The sequence below is a fragment of the Bufo bufo genome, chromosome 1, assembly GCF_905171765.1.
Source record: "Bufo bufo chromosome 1, aBufBuf1.1, whole genome shotgun sequence".
Taxonomy (NCBI): Eukaryota; Metazoa; Chordata; class Amphibia; order Anura; family Bufonidae; genus Bufo; species Bufo bufo.
Genome location: NC_053389.1, coordinates 718,893,035 through 718,901,617, shown reverse-complemented (window position 1 = coordinate 718,901,617; position 8,583 = coordinate 718,893,035).

Sequence of the window (8,583 nt, the reverse complement as noted above, 5' to 3'; positions counted from 1 at the left end):
ACACTGGAACTAAGCATAGTACATCAATACAGAACCAGGACCAGGATCACTACATGAATACAACACTGGAACTAAGCATAGTACATCAATACAGCACCAGAACCAGGATCACTACATAAATACAACACTGGAACTAAGCATAGTACATCAATACAGAACCAGGACCAGGATCACTACATGAATACAACACTGGAACTAAGCATAGTACATCAATACAGAACCAGAACCAGGACCACAACATGAATACAACACTGGACCTAAGCATAGTACATCAATACAGCACCAGAACCAGGATCACTACATGAATACAACACTGGACCTAAGCATAGTACATCAATACAGAACCAGAACCAGGATCACTACATGAATACAACACTGGAACTAAGCATAGTACATTAATACAGCACCAGAACCAGGATCACTACATGAATACAACACTGGACCTAAGCATAGTACATCAATACAGAACCAGAACCAGGATCACTACATGAATACAACACTGGAACTAAGCATAGTACATCAATACAGAACCAGAACCAAGATCACTACATAAATACAACACTGGAACTAAGCATAGTACATCAATACAGCACCAGAACCAGGATCACTACATGAATACAACACTGGACCTAAGCATAGTACATCAATACAGCACCAGAACCAGGATCACTACATGAATACAACACTGGAACTAAGCATAGTACATCAATACAGCACCAGAACCAAGATCACTACATGAATACAACACTGGAACTAAGCATAGTACATCAATACAGCCTCAGAACCAGGACCACTACATGAATACAACACTGGAACTAAGCATAGTACATCAATACAGCACCAGAACCAGGATCACTACATGAATACAACACTGGAACTAAGCATAGTACATCAATACAGCACCAGAACCAGGATCACTACATGAATACAACACTGGAACTAAGCATAGTACATCAATACAGCACCAGAACCAGGATCACTACATAAATACAACACTGGAACTAAGCATAGTACATCAATACAGAACCAGGACCAGGATCACTACATGAATACAACACTGGAACTAAGCATAGTACATCAATACACCACCAGAACCAGGACCACTACATGAATACAACACTGGAACTAAGCATAGTACATCAATACAGAACCAGGACCAGGACCACTACATGAATACAGCACCAGAACCAAGCATAGTACATCAATACAGAACCAGAACCAGGATCACTACATGAATACAATACATTAATACAGCACCAGAACCAGGATCACTACATGAATACAATACATCAATACAGCACCAGAACCAGGATCACTACATGAATACAACACTGGAACTAAGCAATAGTACATCAATACAGCACCAGAACCAGGATCACTACATGAATACAACACTGGAACTAAGCATAGTACATCAATACAGAACCAGAACCAGGACCACTACATAAATACAACACTGGAACTAAGCATAGTACATCAATACAGCACCAGAACCAGGATCACTACATGAATACAACACTGGACCTAAGCATAGTACATCAATACAGAACCAGAACCAGGACCACAACATGAATACAACACTGGAACTAAGCATAGTACATCAATACAGCACCAGAACCAGGACCACTACATAAATACAACACTGGAACTAAGCATAGTACATCAATACAGAACCAGGACCAGGATCACTACATGAATACAACACTGGAACTAAGCATAGTACATCAATACAGAACCAGAACCAGGACCACAACATGAATACAACACTGGACCTAAGCATAGTACATCAATACAGCACCAGAACCAGGATCACTACATGAATACAACACTGGACCTAAGCATAGTACATCAATACAGCACCAGAACCAGGATCACTACATAAATACAACACTGGAACTAAGCATAGTACATCAATACAGCCCCAGAACCAGGATCACTACATGAATACAACACTGGACCTAAGCATAGTACATCAATACAGAACCAGAACCAAGATCACTACATGAATACAACACTGGAACTAAGCATAGTACATCAATACAGCACCAGAACCAGGATCACTACATGAATACAACACTGGACCTAAGCATAGTACATCAATACAGCACCAGAACCAGGATCACTACATAAATACAACACTGGAACTAAGCATAGTACATCAATACAGCCCCAGAACCAGGATCACTACATGAATACAACACTGGACCTAAGCATAGTACATCAATACAGAACCAGAACCAAGATCACTACATGAATACAACACTGGAACTAAGCATAGTACATTAATACAGCACCAGAACCAGGATCACTACATGAATACAACACTGGAACTAAGCAATAGTACATCAATACAGAACCAGAACCAGGACCACTACATGGATACAACACTGGAACTAAGCAATAGTACATCAATACAGAACCAGGATCACTACATGAATACAACACTGGAACTAAGCATAGTACATCAATACAGAACCAGGACCACTACATGGATACAACACTGGAACTAAGCAATAGTACATTAATACAGCACCAGAACCAGGATCACTACATGAATACAATACATTAATACAGCACCAGAACCAGGATCACTACATAAATACAACACTGGAACTAAGCATAGTACATCAATACAGAACCAGGATCACTACATGAATACAATACATTAATACAGCACCAGAACCAGGATCACTACATGAATACAACACTGGAACAAAGCAATAGTACATCAATACAGCACCAGAACCAGGACCACTACATGAATACAACACTGGAACTAAGCATAGTACATCAATACAGAACCAGGATCACTACATGAATACAACACTGGAACTAAGCATAGTAAATCAATACAGAACCAGAACCAGGACCACTACATAAATACAACACTGGAACTAAGCATAGTACATCAATACAGCACCAGAACCAGGATCACTACATGAATACAACACTGGACCTAAGCATAGTACATCAATACAGAACCAGAACCACTACATAAATACAACACTGGAACTAATCAGTGGGGTCCCAGTGATAGGACCACCATTAATCAGAGACTTATCACCTACCTGTATATAGGGAATAAATCTTGGGACCCCCCCCCATAAGGCTACTTTCACACCAGCGTTTTTGCTGGATCCAGCAGGGTTCAGAAAAAATGCTTCCGTTACTGATAATACAACCGTCTGCATCCGTTATGAACGGATCGGGTTGTATTATCTTTAACATTGCCAAAACCGATCCGTCATGAACTCCATTGAAAATCCATAGAGGATGGACCCATTTTCTATTGTGTCAGAGAAAACGGATCCATCCCCATTGACTTTCCATGACGGAAAGAAAACCACAGCATGCTGCAGTTTGCTCTCCGGTATGCGAACGCAATTAAATGGAATGGAATACATTTTGCTGCATTCCGTTCTGTTCAGTTACGTTTTGTCCCCATTGACAATGAATGCGGAAAAAATTGAAGCGTTTTTTTCCCCGGTATTGAGACCCTATAACGGATCTCAATACCGTAAAATAGAAATGCTAGTGTGAAAGTCCTACTGTCATAAGCTGGGCTTACACATTAGATGTGCATCCCCTTAAGGCCTCATGCACACAACCGTATATATTTTGTGGTCCGCAAAAAACAGATCCGCAAAATATACGGATGACATCCATGTGCATTATGTATTTTGTGGAACGGAACAGCTGGCCCAGGGAACCTGTCATCTGGATTTTGGGTATAGAGCTGAGGACATGGGTTGCTAGATGGCCGCTAGCACATCCGCAATATCCAGTCCCCGTAGCTCTGTGTGCTTTTATTGTGTAAAAAAACCTATTTGATACATATGCAAATTAAGCTGAGATGAGTCAGAGCTTCAAAATATGACTCTTCTCTGGTCACACAAGTAAGATATGACTCTTTTATGGTAATTTGCATATGTATCAAATCAGTTTTTCTACACAATAAAAGCACACAGAGCTATGGATGGGGACTGCGTATTGCGGATGTGCTAGCGGCCATCTAGCAACCCATGTCCTCAGCTCTATGCCCAAGATCCAGGTGACAGGTTCCATTTAATAGAACAGTACTATCCTTGTCCGTAATCCGGACAATAATAGGACATGTTCTATTTTTTTGCAGAACGGAAATACGGAAACGGAATGCACACGGAGTAACTTCCGTTTTTTTTGCGGACCCATTGAAATGAATGGAACGGACAAGGAAAGAAAATACGTTTGTGTGCATGAGGCCTAACCCACTGATTTTGTCATGTTTGGCTGACTATCAAATGTGTATGGTTGCCTCCTCACTCTAGTGGGATTCAGTTGCCCGATCCTTGTGTTCGCAGGGACCAGAGGAGTCTCCCCTCGCCCCATTCACTACATTTGACTGCTCTGGAGGATAACTGTTGGCTGTCTAATGTGTATAGGTTTTGAAACTTAAGATAGAGGATTTATTTTCCATAATTCGTTGAAAAAATGGGGATTACAAGATGTAAGTATGTCATCTAGTCATCCCCATGACGACAGCCATCACCGAGGCCCGGTCTTATCAGAAGCACTGATTATACCCTTGAGGTCTAAATGCATGAAAGAAAGTATGCATGTTAATTGTCATGTAGGCCTGAATCCCCCATAAACACGAGTCTGTGCCTGGGGCACCGTTTAGTCATGAAGTCCCTTGAAGGGTCTGTAGCTAAGAACAGGCATCGAGCCTACAGCTTTCAGTAAAACCGTATTCATTACAGGAATGGAATATAATTAGTATTTCTCATAAAACCCTGACCTACAGAAATGTGCTGGTAGGTGTGGGTTCCAGAGCTTTTCCCGCTAGTCAGCAATGACCAGTAATTATCCTCGTCTATCACACTGCTAACAATTAGGCTAGGGCTACACGACGACATGTGTCGTACGACAATACGTCACAACTACACTGCTACATGTGTCGCATGACTTTGATGTTGCACCAATGTCGCGCGACAATTTTTATAATGATAGTCTATGGTGTAGCACTGCGACACCATAGACTATCATAATTGTCAGCCATTTCAGAACTATAGGAAGTTGCTTTAGGCCGGTGTCACACTTGGGGTTCGGCTACACCGTGATCTTGGTCGCGCAACAGCTGTTGCGCTGAAGGATTGCAGTATAGCGATGCTAGCATAGAAATGAATCTGGGTAGTAGCGCGACTCGCATGTGTGCCGCAACCGTGACCCCAGAATCGAATAAAAATCCAAGTTCCAAGATCTGCTGTCCGCATCTTTTGCTCCCCCATTGAAGTGAATGGGTCCGCATCTGAGCCGCCAAAACTGCGGCTCGGATCCGGACCAAAACAACAGCCGTGTGCATGAGGCCATATTCTGCGTTTTTCACGCAGTCCTGGCCCCATAGAAGTGAATGGGGCTTCAGTGAAGAACGCATTGCATCCGGAAGCAAGTGTGGGTGCGATGCGTTTTTCACTGATGGTTGCAAAGAGATGTTGTTAGCAAACCTTCAGTTTTTATCACGCGCATGAAAAACGCATTGCACCCGCATGGAAAAAACTGAACAACTGAACGCAATCGCAGACAAAACTGACTGAACTTGCTTGCAAAATGGTGCGAGCTTCACTGAACGCATCCTGAGCCAATCCATCACGCTCGTGTGAAAAAGGGCTAACACGTATGGCCAGCTTAAAGGGGTACTCTGAGACCAGTAACCAATAGGCATGGGGCCAGGTATGGTGCAGCCCAACACTGGCTCCATGTCTGGTTCCCTGAGCATTGGTTCCTGGTCTCAGAGAGCCCCGTTAAGGCCTCATGCAAACGGCCGCTGCCCGGCCATGGCCGTATTGCGGCCCGCAGTATGCGGGCACCGGCCGTGTGCTCCCCGCATCACGGATGCGGACCCATTCAATTGAATCCGGAGCTGCGGTGCGGAACAGAGGCACAGAACCCCACAGAAGCACTAAGGAGTGTTTCCGTGGGGTCTCTCTCCGTGCCTCTGCACCGCAAAAAAATCGAACAATATTTTTTTGCTGTGCGGACGGATCATGGGCTCATTCAAGTTGACGTGCTTTGGGGACCGCAAATTGTCAGCATATAATCCGTGTTAGGGTCCATTCACACGTCCGTAGTGCATTGCGGATCTGAAAATTGCAGATCCGCAATACCCCCGGCTGGCACCCCCATAGAACTGCCTCGTCTTGTCCGCAATTGCCGCGCTCCGGAAATGCAGATGCGGAGAGCACATCGTGTGCTCTCCGCATCCATTCCGTCCCCATAGAGAATGAATGGGTCCGCACCCGTTCCACAGAATTGCGGAACAGGTGCGGACACATTCACGGACGTGTGAATGGACCCTTAGGGCTCACGTACACAAACGTATTTGAGCCCGCAAACAGCGGGTCCATAGTGTACGGGCACCAGCCGTTGTGTGCACGAGGCCTTAGGTTCTGTTCACATTTCTGTCAGAAACATTGGGGGAGATTTATCTAAACTGGTGTAAAAGAAAATTGGTTTAGTTGCCCATAGCAACCAATCAAGATTGATCCTTTTCATTTCCAAAGGAGCTGTGAAAAATGAAAGGTGGAATCTGATTGGTTGCTATGGGGAACTAAGCCGGTTCTACTGTACACCAGTTCAGATAAATCTCCCCGGTTGTCTTATGTGATAGGAATAATTGTGCAATGCCAGTCACTATGATGGAAACCGAATGGACCCAGGTGCCATTGGTGTCCACCACAGGACTACTCCAGAGCTCTTATTTTTGTTTTTCTGCTCTTGTGATGGAGGTGTGAACACAGTGCCTTATTCACTTCAGCAGTCAGTGATCTTATATCCACAGCCGTGCTCCTTTCAATAAACTTTATTTGCAGTAACACTATTCTTCTACCACTTTTATGATTCATCCCCTCCCAGGTTTTCTTTCATACTTTTAACACTTCCCAGAGCAGAGACCGCTGGCAGCAGCCCGGCAGTGAGAGGGTTAACGGAGTGGCGCGCTCGTCTCCAGAGACAGCGCCGTCCGGTTTGCGGAGCCGTTATCAGCGGGCATCTGTGCAGCGTCTCCTCAGCCAGTGGGACTGACCCCGCGTCAGTGAGGGGTGACACGGGAGGAGGAGGCGGCGGCGCTGGCGGCTTTCCCACACCAAGAGGGGAGCCCGCCGCTTATCTCAGGAGCATGTCTCCAGGCTGCTCCCACACACTGATAACTCGGCAGTCTCGGGAATTCCAGTGTCCCTCTGAAGAGGGCAACCAGGCGCCAGCCTCATTAACCTCCTCGCTGCCATGCCCGGGCTGTTATTGCAGGCACTGCTTCCCCCCCTTACTCCATGTTTGTTTTCTCTTTCTTTTCTGCTTCCATGATCTGTCTCCAAGATGCAAAAATACCCAGGGGCTCCTGTATAAAGAGAGCAAGGGAGGGAACTGGCTTTAAAAATGGCGCAGTTGCTTGTACTGTATGCCTGAAGTGTGAGGTTGGCGTCACACGGTTAGGCCTCTTTCACACTACCGTTTTTCCATTTTGCGGGCCGTTTTTTTGCGTTCCGTATACGGAACCATTCATTTCAATGGTTCCGCAAAAAAAATGGAATGTGTTCCGTATGCATTCCGTTTTTCCGTTTCGTTGAAAGATAGAACATGTCCTATATTTGGCCGCAAATCACGTTCCGTGGCTCCATTCAAGTCAATGGGTCTGCAAAAAAAACGGAACACATACGGAAATGCATCCGTATGTCTTCCGTATCCGTTCCGTTTTTTTCTGAACCATCTATTGAAAATGTTATGCCCAGCCCAATTTTTTCTATGTAATTACTGTATACTGTATATGCCATACGGAAAAACGGAACGGAAACGCAATGGAAACCAAAAACCGGAACAATGGATCCGTGAAAAACGGAACGCAAAACACTGAAATCGACATACTGTAGTGTGAAAGAGGCCTTAGGGGGCCATTCACACAGAGTTTCTGTTTGTGCACTGCATCACTGATGCGGACCCATTCAAGTGCAATTCGGAAGGTGCGGAGCGGAGGCACGGAACCACTACGGAGTGACTCCACTTGCAGACGGATCACGGATCTATTTAAGTTGAATGGGTCTGCATCCATATGCGGTCCCCAGTGCACGGAACGGGCCACATGTGTTTGTGTGCATGAGCCCTAAAGCTGCGACCGTGCCGAAGAGAGACATACTGGTCGCAGAGTTTCAGCATAATGGGAGACATAAATGACACGTCCGCTGGTCTAATTTCGGTGTAGTGTCTGAACCAAAGTTCCACCGGGAAAAAAAAACCGCAGTGTGAACTGCATTTTTGGGTGATGAAACTCAAGATGCAAACATTTTTTGCCCCAAAGTACGGTTTTTAGTTAAAAAAATAAAAATGCCAGCTCCAAATTACATGGAAGTCTATGGGAAATATTAAACACACTGGGAAAAAAACTTTTTTTTGTAGTGGCATTTTTTCATCTTTGTGATGTGTTGTTTTTTTAACCACCTCCGGACCGCCTAACGCACAGACGCGTCCGGAAGGTGGTTGATTCATTCCTCCTGGACGCGCCGGCGCGTCATCTCGCGAGATGCGAGATTTCCTGTGAACGCGCGCGCGTTCACA